Source organism: Onychostruthus taczanowskii, unplaced genomic scaffold, assembly GCF_017590055.1.
Source record: "Onychostruthus taczanowskii isolate IOZ18803 unplaced genomic scaffold, ASM1759005v1 scaffold42, whole genome shotgun sequence".
Lineage (NCBI taxonomy): Eukaryota > Metazoa > Chordata > Aves > Passeriformes > Passeridae > Onychostruthus > Onychostruthus taczanowskii.
The window spans coordinates 6,662,664-6,680,485 of NW_024501682.1; positions in this window are offsets into that span (position 1 = coordinate 6,662,664).

Below are 17,822 nucleotides of genomic sequence, written 5' to 3' on the forward strand. Positions count from 1 at the left end.
TGGCCAAGATAGAGATTTATCAACTGTTGAATTATTTCCCATTGGACAACAGGCATTTGGAAGCATTGGAGGGAGTGAAAGGGAATTTGGAATAGCTGTTTACCCAGTCTTGGTTCTGCTAATATAGATTACCTTTCTTCTCCTTGTGCCACCATTGTACAGACCTGTAATTGCTGACATCTTTAAATGTGTGGGCATGAATGCTTGAGCCAAGGGTTACTCAGACATCTGGATCTTCAGCTGTGTGCACAGCTGCAGTCTTAAATATTCAAGCAAACAATTCCTGCAGCATTTGCCTTCTTTCAAAGTGTGACCCAGTGAACCCCTGCAGTCTGCCTGAACTACAGTGACAGCCTTGCCAGTCGGGCACTGAGTCTGCTTCAAAGGCCGATCTGTCATGTCCTACACACCCAATCTGCAACTCAATTATCCCCTTCACATTCCCCAGTCTGCATCTGAGACATTCCCCCACAGCCCTGTAGTCTTGCTCTGTCCTCATCCTGTTGCCTGCTTGAGACGATGAGACCTGGCATGGGCAGGGGATGTCTGGGCAGGCTCTGTGTTTTTCCCACCGTGTGACACCATCCCAGGGAGGGTGTGACCCCATCTGTCACTTGCTACATGTAGGCCAGAAAAAGGGAAAAAAACCCACCTGCTTAGCTTGTTGTTAACTTGGGAAGAACCTGGGTCTTGTGATTAAGGAAACGACTGGGGGCTGAGAGCTCCACTCCACAGGCTCTGCCTCTGACACAAATGCCCAGATGGCTTTGGTCAAGTCACCTCACCTCCTCAGGAGTCTGAACCTGTGCTGTTTTCCTCCATCCTGTTGTCTGCCTCACCTCTTTGCATCAATGTGCCTGTGTGCTCCTGAGGACCACTACTAAAATGCCGGAGCAATTAAAACTGGCAAGCTTTCTGGCATTAGGACTGTGAAGGATCCACCTACCATTTTTTCCACTTTTACTGGAAAAGAAATCAAGTGTGCCACAAAAGAAAACAAAAGCCAGCAATGAAAACCTCTGCTTGAGTTTGCCAGTTGGTGGAGCAAAGAACTATCCTGGTTTTCACTATATGTGTTGCCTCATGCAGTGTAGTGCTGACCCCATGCTTCTGCAACAATAAAACAAAGGGATCCCACTTCTGAGATTAGTTTTTGTCACTAAAGCTTTCTTAGGTTCTGGATTTGTAGTTCCAAGACATAAATGCCTTCCAACTTCCCACCACTCTACTTCTGCCCAGACCATCAGAATCTATAAGGAAGCTTGAAGAGGATAGCTTCAATGTCTTAGGTTACAATGTAAGATGAAACCAAAAGTATGTCTTCTATCATCATCCTCATAAGCTGTTAAAAACCAGGTGGGGCAGTGTTCTTTATCTCTTACATGGCTCATCCCTGATAACTCCCTCCAGGGGCTATCTTCTGCTAATGGGCCATCAAGTCTCACCGCATGACTCAAAATTACATCTACCCATTGTGAAATGCTCTGGCCAGGGGAAGGGATCGAGCATTACTACCTGGATATAATATGAGGTTTGGAACACCACAGGCAGTCTTACCTGCTGGATTCCCAGAGGACAAGAGCTACATAAGTACCACTTGACCTTCAGAGGAAGATCAGGCCCTTCTACAGGATCACTGCTTCAACAGAACCACATCTATCACTTCAACAGGATTGCAACCTCCATTTAATTGGACTGCTACCCCCACCCTGACCAACAGGGTGTCAGGCTATATCCTGACTGTTAGTTTAAGCCAGTGTTTCTGTATTGTTGCCTTTATCTTAATTTTCCTATTAAATTTTGGTTCTGACATGGGATTTCCCACTGGTATGCTTTCAAATTAGTACAATAGTGGGATTTGCTGTCTCTTTTTTTTGTCTGAGATTTGAGATCTGCTGCATTTCTTTACAGCTGAAGAAAAAGAGATCTATTCATATATTAGTGCTATGTCTGCTTTCATCCCACACCTCCTTCACATAGCCTCTCATTCCTTTTAAAGACAGCTTGACTGCAGGTATGAAATACATTGTGGGGAGTCCATACATTACTTCCCCTGAAGTAAATCAAGAACTCTGCTGTTTCACAGTCAATTTGCCTGAGCTACTTAGTCTTTCCTCGGTGCAGGCCTGGCTGTTTGCTGAGAAATCCAGGACTGAATCGGGCTGTAAGTCCTCACTTTCCTTCTCAGGGCAGCTGCTTCAGTGCAGTCATCATCAGCCAAAGATCTGTGTGCAAACCAAACCAGGTTTGTGCTGAAAGAAATTTGCAGCCATTTTGATGCTCCTTTTCTACTCCTCCACCTGATCCCTCAAGAAGAGCTTCAGCTATCAATTATTTGAGAAATTGAAGCCATCTGTGGGGCATGGGGAACTTTATCTTTGCACGCTGTGCATAGCATAGATATGGACTGGGAATCCCATAGGAAAAAACACTATTATTATTTAAAGAGCTATTGGTTGCCATTGCTCTGCCCTCCACAGAGGTCTCTGCAGCTTTCTGATTGCCTGGCTGTTTGGCTTTACACTGATTTATTGTACTTACATAAATAGGATGAATAATGTGTTTTCCAAATGGTAATTCGGCACCCAGCTGTAACCCCCCTCTTTGTTCTGTCTCATCCCTTGGGTGTTATTTTTTTTCACATCTCTATTTGGATTTCCTTGTTGCTTTTGGGTTTCAAGCATGTGTCCAGGATCTTCAGGAAGCTTTGCTTGTGCAGCAATAGCTGCCCATTGCTATGGAAAGTGTTGTACTTTCAGATTTTCTTTGGATTACTGAGCTGCAGAGCTCCAGCCTCACCAGGACCTCTCACTGGCAGAGGCTGGAAGACTCCATCTAGAATCACCATATCCTGTTTTATCCCCCCAGTGCAAGACATCAGCAAAATAGAACAAAATGCTCTGGGTAGATGACCACCAAGATGGTCAAGGAGATGGAGTGCAGGATGAAAAAGGCTGAGAGACTGGATTTGTTCAGCCTGGAAAAGAGAAGGCAAAGGGGGATATTACTGCCCCTTTTCACCTGGCTAGAAAAGGATATAGGGAAGATGGAATGAGGCCTTTCTCAGGACAAAAAGGATACAAGTAACATCAAGAAAAATTCTATTTTAGAAAGAAAAACAAATTCCCCAGGAAGATGGTGCAGCACCAAAACAGGGCCCAGAGTGTCTGTGGATGTCTGTCATGGTTTGACCCGGAAGTGAGGTTTTGGGAAAGTTATGGTCAAACCTCCACCACTGAAGACATTAAAAATTCAAGTGGACAAGACCCTGAACACCCTGCATTAACTTTGAAGTTGTCCTGCTAAGCAGGACAAACAGCATCCTACAGTACCTTTGCAGACAGCATCCTACAGTACCTTTGCAATCTGAATTCTGCAGTCCTGACCTCTTTCCTGCCTCCCAGGAAAATGCTGGGGAGAGGAGAAAAACCTCTCCCAGGTCTTCATTTTGTGGCTAAACACAGTAAAATACAACTGGGAAAGGAGATCTTGACAGCAGGGAGAATGTAGTCCTCTCTCCCTATTAACACTACCTGATGTCACTGTCTTTTCCATTTGAACAGAAATTTTTCAATAGGGAAAAAGGCAAATTGGGCTGTGCCTTGCATTTTCAGATGTACCATGCAAATGGCCTGACTGCCTGTCCAGCCTTGGCTGTGTTGGGCTGAGCAAGAGCCAAGTCAGCTGTGGGGGAAAAAGCAACAGGTCGAAAAAACTTGCTGTGAAGAAAATCTCCCATTTGTGAGTTCAGGGGAGAGGAGGGGATTTATCAAGTAAACCTCTGTCTTGTGCTGTCTCTGTGTTTGTCTGTGGCTTTATCTATTAAATGGAGCCATTAGGAGAATGAAAATGCTCCCCAGAGTAATTCAGGATGAAAACACTTTCCCTTATGTCCTAGCTACTTCTTACCACCAGAAGCAATTTCCTGTCTCTGGGAAGCTTTTGCTATGCACAGCATGTAAGTGATGGCCTAGGACGGCTGTGCGATGCCACCCTAAATCTCTGCTTTGATGAGTCAGAATAAATGCAATAAACTGCCGTGTGTCAGTAATGGGAGAGGCAATGAAGCAAGGTCCAAAACAAGAGCTGGCCACTTAGCAAATAATAAGTCCACAGCTGATAGTCAGCAGTGATCAGAAAACCATGGCAGTCTTGTGGCCAGCATGTCCCCTAGTGTGAGACAGGCTGCAGGCTTTGGTCCAGCCCCTAGCCAGAGGCAAGTGTGGGGTGTAGAAGGGTTAAAACCGGTGTGTCTGAGGCAGATTCTGCAGCCTATCTTTCCTACCTTTTGGTGCTTCATAAAGATCTGAAATGTGGTGTTGGGTGTGAGCCAGGGAATCTTGGCTCTGGCATGAGCCCAGTCCAAGTATAGTAAGCTTGCTCATTCTTCCTTACCACGTTGCAAGAAGAGTTAGTGGGAGCATTTTGTTCAGTGTCAATCTGATTGACCTTCATTGCCCCCTCAGACAAAGCTGGCATGAAAGTCTTTTCCCTTAGAAGACATTTTCCTGCTTCTCTGATCTGACAGCACCTCAAGCCAGGCTGAGAGTGGGTGCTCTCCATGCCATGTGTTGCAATAAGCTCCTCCACTTGTTAGGCTCAGAAAGCCAGTTTGTTTTAGGATGCTGACTGAAGCAATTAAGCTTCCAAGAGATGGATGAAATGGATGAAACTCAGATAAGGAAAAGAGAAAGAGTGAGGAGAGTCTTTTTAGGGCAGGGAAGAGAGTTAAGAAATTATTCAGTTTGCTGGAAGTGTTTTGGATGAGAAAGCAGGTTTTTGATTGGGTGAGGTGTGTGAGGGTGTGACCTGTGGTAATGACAGACCATTTGTCTGTTCCTGTGCCTGTCTCCTACGCTGACCAGAATCTTTTCAGACAAGGGGCATATTTCCACAGCAGAAGTTTAAAAATTCAGGGAGATGAGTGTGGGAGCAATATCTTTCTCTCTTTTCCACCATTCCACAGCTCACATCAACAGCTTGTCTCTCCTTATGATTTGTATAGAACAGACAAACAGCCCCATGGTACGTCCACATCTCTTGCAAAATCCACCTGGAGAGCCCAGGTCTGACCTACTGCCTCCCTTGTACTGCCAAAACCTGGCAGGGCTTCTCAGACCCATTTAAGAAATAGAAAGCTGTGGCCATATTTATTCACCAGTAACTGTATGGGATTTATTTTTTCTTTGCCCTACCCTGACCCTACGTTGAAGCACATGTGCAGACATGTGCTGTAGAACACATGGCAAGCTGAAAAACAAGCAGGCTACAGTAAGCATTTCATGTAACACCTTTATAGGATTAAATATTTGAAGAGTTCCATTAATCTTGCAGTTAGCTGCTCTGAACTGCACTACCTGCACCAGCAACTGGAAAAACAAGTGCCTGACCACACTTCAAACATGTTTACCCTCCTTTCCCATTTTGCAGTTCCTGGTAAACTAATCTAGGGAATCTTTTACAGAGCCAACATTCATTGAAGACAGTTCTGTCCTCAACATCTTTTGCAAATTACTTCTTGAAAGAGATCCCCTCTTATTATTTCTCTTTTACCTTCCAGTACACAAGCAAACAGCAAACTGTATAGACTATGAAAACATGAGAGAAGGAAATGCAAGCAAATGGTCCAGGTAGAGGGGATCCATCTCTTCACCTACCTCCTTCCCCATGGTTGTCTCCTTCCAAATGGGGATGCAAATCAGTGCAGATGAAGATCTGAGATATCAGCCACAGATCCTGTCTAGAGATCCATTTCTGATCCTCACCTGCTTCTGTCCAGCTTCCTCACAAGTGGGGATGTGGTTGCACAGGCTCAGCTGAGAGGTGCTGAGTGCTGGTGCTGATGTTCCTGTGCTCTGGCTCAGATCTGTTCAGCGCACTTGTCTTCCCCTGACTCCTCTGCAGTCCCTGTCATGTTCAGGGAAGACCTGTGAGAGGTGGTTCTAGTTCCCCTGCCATGCTCCATCTCATTGCAGGGCAGGGGCAAAGTATCTCTACTGAAATGAATGATGTGTGAGTAGAGGCAAGCTGACATAGGTGGGGAGAGGAAAATCAGGCTTAAGGTTTGTGTGCAAAGTGTAATAAACTAGCATTTTCTGCAGGCTGCATAATGGACCTGCTCAGTGTAAAACTAATTCAGTTTCTTGTGATTCTGGAATGCCTCCTCATTAAAATTGCGTGTTCACCTTTTTAAAGAAGTGACATATAAGAATGCGCATATTGCATCATATTAGAAAACAGAGAAAAATTGTAAGCACCATCTCACTTTGCTAGGTACAGCAAACACTGTTGGCATCCCTAATATGAAAGTTTTTAATTTGATAGTTTACATTCCATTAGTATCCCTCATCTATCAAACCTGAAGTGCATAAATGTAGCATGGCATACAGTACTTTGCATTTGCAAGGCAGTGCTGTGAGGTGCATAAGAAAATACTTCTTGAGGTTCTAAAATACCATTTTCAACATAATATTGCAAAACTAGAATGGGGACTGGAAGTGAATGGGCTGTGCTGACATTATGGGAAACACATTACAGAGTTACATTTCATAACCTCAGCACAAACTCTGTCTGTTTACCTACTGACCAAATGATTGCCTTATCTAATGGTCCATCTAGACTGATATTGTACACTTTGCAAAAGCATCACTGACACTTGACTAAGAGGCAAAGAATATAATGCCCACAAACACATTTTCCTGGAGGAAGCCACTTCCTGATGTTGCAGACTGTGATCAGCATATGATCAAACATGTGCCCTTAGTTTGTTGAATCCTCTAATCAAAATTTTCAGATACTTAGAGGTCCTTAAAGATCTCTGTTTTGGTGTTTAAAATTGACAATCCCATTATACATAATGAATTTTTAGCTGCTAGGTGCTGAGTACTCTGAAAATTATGCTCTTTTTAAAGAAAGGTGCCAAAGTCCTGCTGCCCATAACCACTGCATGTTTTGGAAAATATTGGCTGCTCCTTTTGGAGAAGATTAGCAGCCTCTTGGGATGAGTGAAAAAGGCTACCTCTTCTTTCATCTGTGTGCAGCATGATTCCAGACTCCCACTGTGGATAATTCAAAGGATTACACATAAGGTTTGTTGTTCTCTGTTACCTATTTGATTTTATACACAATAGGGGGCATTCTTATGGCCCATTTGACACTGGACAATAATATGAGCACAAGTAGTGACTAAATGGAATTAAAGGAAGACAAGAGTCCTAACACAACTATTTGTCTCAGCAGTATAGCATTGTCCAGTGGGACTCTTCTGCAGAAAGCCACTCAGGCAAGGTGAGACTTTGATAAAAGAACAGATACTCTGTGACAACTTGAGCTGCACAAGATAAAATAGAAGTAATCACCCATGATTCAAGATAAAAACCATCTTCCCTGAGCTCCTAATGCTTTTTTCCTCTGCTCGCTGTACAGCAAGCGTGGCATCAAGACTCACTTTTCACTAGAGAGTGCTTGGACTATTCCCTGACTTAGCTACACAATAGCTTTTCTTTGAATGGAGATTTAATCTGTGGTGCTGTGGATACCATGATGGTCTGTGAGTCTTATATATATCCTCAGTAGTAAATGGAATTAATTTAGCATTGGGATGGCAGGTGCATTATGGGGAGGGATCACTGCCTGACTACTCCAAACCATGCTCAGTAGTCTAACCCGACATGAAGAGGTATTGCTTGAAATCCTTCCATGATTTTGTTCCTGGCTTACAGGGGTAGTACCTGTGCAGGTGCTCACACTGTGTGGGGCTTACAGGAGCCAGGGCTGCTTGGCATCACTTCAGATGCTGAACAAAGTGAGCAAACAGCCTTGCTCCAGTTGTGCCTCCTGATGCATTAGGAGACCAGACTTCTCCTGGAGACATTAGAAATCTTAAAGCTCCTGGGGCTGACTGGGAAGCAGAGGCTTCTCTAAGTACTTGAGAAAGAGCTAAGCTCTAGGTCAAGATTTTGGGATGCTCCAGGTGACTGGTTTTTCGATAGTGCACTTCATTGCCCCTCATCAAAGCTTCAAGGATCGGCCTGTATCCAAGTTTGGTGTCTAAGGAAAGAGTTAAGAAAGTTTTATTTCAAGGTATTCATGAGATTTGCAGTCATGGGACTTGCATGTGCATTTTATGCTCTCCCCTGTCTCTTTAATTAGGTTAAAATAAAGCATCACCCTGTAGGTGAGAATCCTACGTGGATTTGAAGCAGGCAATTGAGCCAAAAATTTGGATTCAAATGCAGTCTGTGCATCAGTGGCTGTTTCTTTCTAGCCTCAGAGCACCTTCTGTGTCTTCATCCCTGCTGAGTTTAAACAAGCAAACAAAATGCACCAAGAAAAGAAATTTAGCACTGTCATTAGCAGAAATTTTCAAGAAACAATGGTAAATGACAGCACACAAATCCCAGAAGATGTCATTTCAGAAAGTGCTGCAGATGTGAGCATAGAGAGCAGATGCTGAGAGACCAGCTGTGAAGGACCAAGTCAAACAAAATCAGTTATAATGGGTTGATTCAGAGCAACCAAAGAGAGCTGAAAACCTTGAACCGTGAAACCTATAGCTCATTCCAGCAGCCATCAGCCAACACCTACATGTGTAGGAGGCTGAATCCTCCACAATCCAAATGCAATCAATCAGATGCACTCACAGGTCCCTACAGGAAGCTCCTCATGAGCTAGGGGTGACAAGACATCTGCCAAGAGCCACGTGTTAGAAGTAAACTCATTCATGGTGGCATCAGAATAGTATTGCAGCCCTGCGTATAGGGGTGGATTTGGAGATTATTTTAGGGAGTCATTAAATACGTGGCTCATCCTTTTTCTTCACAAGATGGTAATCCTGATATTGTTCATTTACAGAGTAAAGTGCTGTTATGTGCTCACTTCCTCCAGATCTCTCTCCTACTCTCCAAGAGGTTCCACATGCACCCTCCAGCTATGGTCAGTATCACAGCCTGTTTAGATAGCATCTGTTTGCTTCTCTACACTGCTGGCATTTAGTGAAATACTTGCCTCATTCATCGTATGCCTGCTCCCAATCTTTTCGTCTGGCACTCCACTTCCATGCAATCTGCCCCCTTGAACTTGCCTCTTTTCCCACAGCCTTGTGACACAGATGCAGTCAGCTTCACAGTTCTCTTGAGAAGGAGGCAGATCCTAGACTCGGGTGGCAGCCTCCACTCCCTTTTGTGTCTCATCTGAAAATTATAAGAGGTACATTGCCTCTGTAATTTACTCCAGGATGCCTTCAAAAGGTCACTGGAGACTTCTACCTGCTTTCACATGTGGAAATTCAATTTTGGAAAATACAGGTTGCCTGATACAATGCACTGAGGTGCCTTTGGAGAGTGGCAAGTTGTAAGTGGAGTCGGCACAATGCTTCTGTGTGAAGAGAAAACACATTTCTGAAAGGAGGCAACGAGCACCTTTCAAACCTGAATACCTTAGAGAATGTAGTGCCTCTGCTGTTGTTATAGGTAACCTTTTATTCTTCTGAGTGGGTCTTGAGCCCAGAAACAGGCCAGAACCATTATGTCACATATTTAAAGCAAGACATACATCTGAGGCTGCAAAGCCAAATCACAGCTGTGTTGTGGCCCTGGGAAACACACAAATTCACATAATTCTATATGTGTGCATTACACACCTCTGAACTCACATGTACTCATTAGCGTGTATGAACTGCATTTTTATGTATTTCTGTTACATGGCAGTGAATTAGGTTGGCTTCTTTCATTGAAACCAGCATGTGTGAGTTTTTCAAAGCAGAAAAACAAAAGAAGCAAGCCCTGCAACCTCATATGGCCCAAAAGTGGTTTCTAATTACAGTCACCGTTACACATCACCACTGCTGAGGGATGCAAAAGAGAAAAGATGAAAGCTGAGGGCAGAATTGCCAGCAGCTTTCAAAGCAGCCTGTGGACGGGTAATGCAGAATGTGGAAAGCTTTAGTACTGAAATCCTCAGAGCATGAGAGACAAACAGAAGTAGGAAAAGGAGAAGAATGCACTGGCTTGTCACACCATCACTGGAAGGACCCCAAAATGAAAACTTTTCACCTATGTTCACTCATTAACTAACAAAGAAGAATAAAAACCCTTGAAATGTGAGCTGCTAGCAGGCCTATGAATGGGATTTTTGTGAAGCAAAGAAAGTAAATAATCAGAATCGGAAAATGTTATCTAGTGTTTGTTCAATTGTTTGCTGAAGCATTCACACTATGAACCAGAACAGACTTCATCTCATCTATGCCAAAATAAAGCACATTTTCTTCACACACAGAGAGCTGTAGGATCAGACTCCAGATCACTGAGCCTTTTTAACCATTCATTTATACTGGTTTTCCACTATATTTAGTTTGCAGAGTTATTGCAGCCCAGTGGAATGGAGAATAAGTCTTAGTATATTCAATATTTACAGAAGAAAAGCCAAGCAAAGTTAGATAGTACTTAATAGGAACTGTGATACAGACCAGTAATATAAATCTGGAGACAGACTGCAACTACTAAGTTGTCCCTTTCTATTGTTTATTAACCTCTGACTAGCATTTATTTTCTAAAGAAAAATTTCAAAGGCTTTTCTTTGAAGTCAAACTTATTACAAAAGTGTGATAGATTTCAGTTTTAAACATCTCAACAGGTTTGAATAAAGATGGGTATGACCTGCATGGAGGCAGGCATTCTGAGGAACTTACTTCAGGCAGAATCCTGCCCTGGGCAAAATGGGACACCTCAGGGTTAAAAAGGGAAAAACAGGAGAAAAGGATATGCAGGGTATGTCAGGGGCCAAAATATAGCAGAGAAAGAGGACAGTGATCAGTGGTCCCAGAAACAGCCACTATATTGATATCCCTGGGAAAGGAAAAAAATTACAGGGCCTTGGAAGTGGAGCTTTAGTCTTTTTTTCTACCATCCTTTAATGGGTAGTATTAATTTTCCTTATTATCAGCCTTTTAAAAATTAGTCTGAGGTCATCATCTAAGCTTGCATAGACAGTGAAGAGAGAGAACAACCTAGTAAAGGGTCAATGAATTTACCTGAAGTATTTTTTTCTGTCTCAACCAGGTTATTTAGGGAGTTGTCAAACTTTTAAATGGCTGCTGGTAAGTCACACCCTCAGTGGGTGTGACTTTTTGCTGGAGGTATGGAGGGATTCCCCCAAAGGAATTTGAATTCTGAGACATTCTGCAGGGGACAGCATGGATAAAACACAGAAACAATCTCAAGAAGAGATGTGGGGTTAGACTGGCCTCAGACATGGTGGAAGTCAGTGGTTTAAACTGAGAGTAGATCTTTAAAACAGGCTCTATATATGGTTGTATGCAATCAGATGCGCTGAAATAATGAGATGAAAACATTGCACTGAAAGCTGAGTGTCTGCCTTGTCTGGAGTGACACATCTGGGCCAAAACTGGGACCTAGAAGTCATGGCTGTTTTTTCCACACCAGCTTATTACGGAGTCACAGTGTGTTCAGAGTAGGACAGGCACTGGCGACTGTACAAAGACTTTCATTTAGCTCAAGCCTATCTATCAGTGCATCTATCAAATGGAGACCCAGCTCTGAAAGAACATGATGAAAAGCAGATGCAAAGGGAAAACCTTTGTGCCATTGGAAGCATCATCACTGAATTTTTCAGCACTTTACCCCAATGTAAAAGGAAGAGCAGCCACTGCATTTTCTGAGCTGTAAAATTAATGGCTAAAGACATGACACAGACACTATAGAAACTCTGAGAAGAAATGGTAACAAGGTAGAAAATTAAGAGCCTAAATGAAACCAAGAGCTGAGATTGACACTATTAAAATATATTATTTCATCAGAAAATCAGATTATTCAATCTTTTCCACCCAAAACAAGTGTTGTCTTTCACAGAAAATCCTATAATATGATTTTTCCTGCTCTTTCTCATTTATTCTGATCTTACCTTTCTCTCTCTAGTTGATGCATTTTCTTCCATAGCTACTTGCCCTCGTGTGTCCTCATTTAAATAATCAGCATTTTCTGTCGTTGTCTTCCCAGTTTCTTTTAACTCTGCTGCAACAGGCATGGTCATTCCCACATCTCCTAAGCTCTCCTTCCCAGCCAGATACTGACTTATGGCTGTGCAAGGCATCCCAGTACTGATGTCTCTGGAAAATAAGGTCTGTGTATAGACTTTTATCCTAAATCAGGTCTGGAGTTTGATTTTATTGTTTTCTAAATTATTCTGTGTCATGTGATATTATTTTGGCCCATAAGCACTCTTGATATTTCTATTGACTGTTTATTTGGTACCACTATTTTCCTTTTCTTTTTTTGCCTGTTTCCTCTCTGACAGGCATGTGGGACTGATGAAGGAACTTATTGCCTTACAAGGACATCCTTGGACAATATGGGGGATCTATCCTATAATTTATGAATGGAGGAACAAAGCAAAAAGAAACTCAGTGACTTGATCACCATAAGAAAGCCACAGAAAAAGGGGGACATTGAATTTGAGTGTTCTGAACTCATGCTTAAGGCACAGATCTATTTTTCCGGATAAATAAATGAATTTATCTGTAAGCATTACCAATAAACTAACAAGTTTATAATGTTTTGACTGTGCTATCTATCAGAAAATTCTAATGATTTCACCAATAATTGATCTGCAGTGGGATTTCTTAAATTTTTTTGTGAGTTTTGTTGCTGCTGGGGTTTTTTCGTTGTTTGATCTTGTTATTTTCTGCCCCCCCCCCCCCCCCCCCCCCCCTCCCCCCCGCCCCCCCCCCCCCCCCCCGCCTTCTTTCTTCTTGGAGGGGAAAAGGAACTGAGTTAAAAAAATTCAGAAAGGCACACAAGTGTTGCTTTCCATCACATCTAGTCCAAGGCTACTTCTCTTTTCAGGAGGACAAGAGGTTTACTTCAGGGAGGGGCAGAACTGGAGGGTGCTGGCTGGGGAAGATGACCCTTTGACATCTACAGGTTTCCTTCTCAAATGCAGAAGACAATACCTGTGTCTCACTGAAAGGAAAAGCATACTTGAAAGGAGAAGCACCAGCTTCTACCAGCTTGCTTTCCACTACCAATTTAAAAATTAATATGTGCTCTTTTCTACTTCATGTAGCTTGTCAAGGACTTTCCCTGTTACCTAGAAATAGCACGTAATGCTACGTTTTAATAAAAATAAACGAAACAGCTTGCTGCTGCTGGCTAAACACCATCTACTTAACTCCTTGGTACCCAGATTTTTGCAGAAATCAGGCTGTATTATCAGCCATCATGCCATTGGAAGTCTTGGGCAGAGTTCCTATAAAGCATATTAGATATTTCAGGCCTTAAGAAGCAATTCTTCCTTTGTGAGATGGTCTTTGCTGTATGTTGTTGAGGACTTCATGCAGACAAGGTGTTGTATTCCATTTTATTGAAATGGTATGCTCTGTCTCACCCCTCCGAAATGTATGGTACATTCTAAGCCTGTGGTCCTGCCCTGAACCCTCCTGTATCTGTCATCCCATTGGCCCAAGTCTGATTCCGCGCCCACTTCAATTCCCCTCTTAAGCTGTGCTAGGGGATCAGTCTGGGTCTGAGCGCTTCCTCTCTCTCAGCCTCTTCCCCCCTCTTGCCCCTTCCCTCCCCGAGCCTCCCCCTTCCCCCCTTTTCCCTCAGTAACCATGCTGTCCCCGGGGTTGGGACCCCAAATAAACCTTCATCTGCTCAGCACCCTCAGAAGCCGTGTGGAGTCTCCTTGCCTGCCTGCTGCTGCCAGCCAACTCACAGCCTAGGGGGCCCTCCGGGGACATCCCCGGGGTGCCCCACCTCAAAACGCACCGCAAAAACAAGGTGCAGTTACATCTGTCTGTCTGCTCTAGGTGCGCTGGTGCAGTGATCCATGGGCTGAAATCTTTGCTGAGTCTTTCACTGGCATTAGCCAAATTAGGGTGCATCACTTCAGCTAGCATCAGAATGGTCTCTGTACAGTGCCTTAGGTCTCCCCTGGATGTTCATTGCCAGGTCCTTCAGTTTTCTTTCTCCACCTACCATACTTCTCTAAGGACAGCTTGTAACGTGTGGCCTTGAACAAGATACCTCCCTGAAAACCTGTCAGCCCCCAGACAGCTCCCAGTAGAAGTGTCAGCTCTTGTCATGATAATTTCACTGCTCTAAGCAGCTGCAATATAACTCCTTTTTAACTGGATCAGTGTTCTTTTCACATAGGAAGCAGCTGTGTTGTTGACTCATTGGTGTTTGCTCCATTCTTGTCCCTCTGCAGCTGGATTGAAGAACGTAAAACAACACAGTTAAATTCTTTCAATTTGGCCTCCTTGAAACTCATGCATTAGGAAGTTCTATTTGTTCTGATTTCTAGGTTCATTTCAGTTTCATTCTCAAATGACACAAATTTGTTCCAATATCAGTAGCACTATATCACAACATGACCATTCTTTATGGACTAAAGAATTGTTTCATTTTCCGAGTGGTGAAACATGAACAAGATTGAATAACTCTTTCCCAAAATTTATCTGTGTGCATACCAGTTGAGATGGATTCACTGTCTCAGGTTTTCCTTCTTGGTTGTTTGTACGTGGAGGTCCTTAGAAGATTAATGGCAAAATTTTGGAAGTATTTTTCTGTCCTGTCCCTGTTTTCCTTTCAACACAGCAGCCTGCATTTGCTAAAGGCTGAGCTTCTTCCCAGCCATCTGTTGATTTTGTAGACACATGCACAAAATTTCTGGTAAAAAAAAATTCTTTATATCCTGACCTCACAGACATGCTATAAGTAGAGTTGCAACAGCTCAACCTCCAGTACCCTGAGACTCCTCACTGTTTATGATTCTGTTTTCTAACACGAGTGAAATCTGCACTTATGCTTAGGTTGATAAAGACTTTTTGCATGCTGCCTGTGAAGGAGTTAGATATGTTTATCTGAGAAACTGCAACAGCTTTTCCAAACATTGCCTTTTGAGAAATCTCCAAGATTTTTGTTTTCTGTTGAGCAATGGTGAGTGTGGTTGTTTCCAAGGCAGTGGAGACATAATCGTCCACTGCAGGAAGACTCATACCTTCTTCAAGGAGAAACTCCGATTTCTTTCTACATAACAAATGTACAATGACAGTTCCCTGTGTCCCTGTTCCTTTGGAGCATGTCAGGAAGGCAAGGAGGTAGTTACAGGCTGAGAAAAGCAAAAAAAGCTCTTTCCCTCTGGCAGTCCTCACCAGAAGCAGGGATGTGTCCCGTTCACCCGAGGGATGTACTGTGGGGGAAGGGATGGTAGCACACATCCCAGGGACAGTGAGGGAAGGTGGCAGGTATAAGGGAGGCCGGGGTGGTAATGGCTCTTGTTAGACTGGCCTATTTATTTAGAAAAAAAAAAAAGCCATCAGGTTTTAATCAACCACAAACCAACTGCTCAAACAAATGTCTTCAGAAACCATTACTGCCTGGCAATTTTCCATGAGTGTTTGCGTGAGAAATTTGCCTTATAAATGTGGAGAACTAACATCTGTGCAAAGAGAAGAAACTACCTAGGCAAAATGTCCTACTGGGATTCCTTTCAGTGAGGGGACTTGGACTACTGAGGGTAGCTACCAACTGATTCTGCAATTTGCTGCCTCATTTAATTTTCTCAGCCTAGTGTTACATAATCAATAATATCCTGCAGTCCCATAGACAAAAAGTACAGACAGTGTACCTTTCCGGGCTTGTGTTGTTTATTTTTAACGATGGATTTCGTTATCTTGTGATTTCCTTACTTACTTCTCTACTGGAGGTAATGCTGGATTAATCTGTCTCCAGTTCTTATAAATTGGTAAGGAAAGCTTTAAGAGTAAGAAACAACCAGTTTTCTAATACATGTTTCTGGTGCATTCCTGTGCCAGAATTTAGAAGTTTTTTTTTCCTTAACCACTTTATTCTTGTGTCTGTTTTTCTTGCTTTTATGTAGTTGGGGCTGAGGTGTGATATTCCACATGGCGTGAATTTTGAGATCCATCTGGAAAACAGTAGTTTATATTGCTTTCTTTTCATTACTTTTCCCATTCCCAATCCTGTTTTAATACATTTAAGACATTTTAATACATCTACAATGCTTTATACAAGATTATTCTTTGCTAAAATATGAACCAGTAATTACACTTTATGGCCTTTGGCTTTAGCAACAAAAATAACAATAACATTAATGTAAACCAAATATTAAGTGGTGTGCTGTTATTATAATGAGGAGCCATGCTCAGTACAAGAGACTGTCTCCTCAGTACAAGAGACACGGAGTGGGTCCTGAAGAGGGTGACAAAGAATATTAAGGGACAGGAACACCTCTCTTACCAGGAAAGACGAAGGGCTGGACCTGGTCAGCCTTGAAAAGAGACAACTGAGAGGGGACCTCACCAATTTTTATCAGTATCTGAAGGGAGGGTGCCAAGAAGATGAAGCCAGGCTCTACTCAATGGTGCTGAGCAATAGGACAAAGGACAACAGGCAGAAACTGAGGCACAGAAAGTTCCATCAGAACACATGGAAGAAATTCTTTACTGTGCAGGTGACTGAGCATGGCAACAGATTGGTTGTGGAGTGTCCCTCCCTAGAGATATTCAAGAGCTTCCTGGATGCAATCCTGTGCCATGTGTTCTAGGATGACCCTTCTTGAGCAGGGAGCAGATGATGCACTGTGGTCCCTTCCAACTGGACCCATTCTGGGATTCTGTGATGTTTTAACTGAATACAGCTAACCAAGCTGACACGTAACTGGGACAGTAGATGTGAAACTGACATATTATCAAGGGAAAGAAAATGAATTCACTGTAGTTTAAAATAAGCAAAACCAGATGAATTATATGATTAAGGAATTAAAGATTGTAACTTTCCTGTGGAAAGAGCACTACTGTTACAGAGAATCTAAAAACTGAGACCATGTTCCCAATATCGAGTCATATTGAAAGGGTGTGGTTTTCAGAGCAGGTTGGTGTTGGATTTGCACTTCAAGAGTGCAAATCTTCAAATACCATTAGTTATTTGAAAACATTGATGAGAACTGCTCCCAGTGAAAGCAGTGAATAGCTGAATAAAACTGTAAATGCAGGTTGGTGTTAGATTTGCACTTCAAGAGTTAGTTATTTGAAAACATTGGTGAGAACTGCTCCCAGTGAAAGCAGTGAATAGCTGAATAAAACCGTAAAATGTCTTTCCAAGGCTAGTTGGGAGCAGTCTGGTTTCAGAAGCTATGAGACAAAATCAGATCCAGTGTGACTTGCATTTCTGAAAAATAATCCACTTAATATGGATGTCTAAGTAGGGATGTAGGTTCTGCATATAGATATTTTCATTAAGGACTTGAGAGTGAAATTCTGTTATCCTCCTCTCAGTAAATTTTTTTACTGAAGACCTGGAGTTGTATCAAATGTTTACATGGCATGTAAGAAATCCATGTATCCCATCCAGCCATCACTGTGTCTGGTGAAAGCTATAACTCCGTTCTGAATAATACAATTTTTTTTTATCCTGGTCATTAGAGGAATAATTTTGAAATGAGAATGTAAAAAGTGACACTTGCCTTTCACAGACACATCACAAAGGATGCCTGATGTAGTTTCAGAAGATGTTTGAACATTGCACATTTAAAATGTAGCCGGTGTGAATTTTATAGTACAGTTAATAGAAAGGTAAAATTTTGCTCAAGAACAAAACTAGATTATAGCTCTTGTGTGCTCCTTTCAATATAAAGTAATGAACTTAATTCTCCTTATTTTCACTCTGGTGTAAAGACAGAGTAACCCAACAAAATTAATCCCAAAATGTTAAGTAAATTAATGTATTATTAGTTATATGGTCACTGAAATCAAAAGAGTTAAGAGGCTGTGGACATGTCCT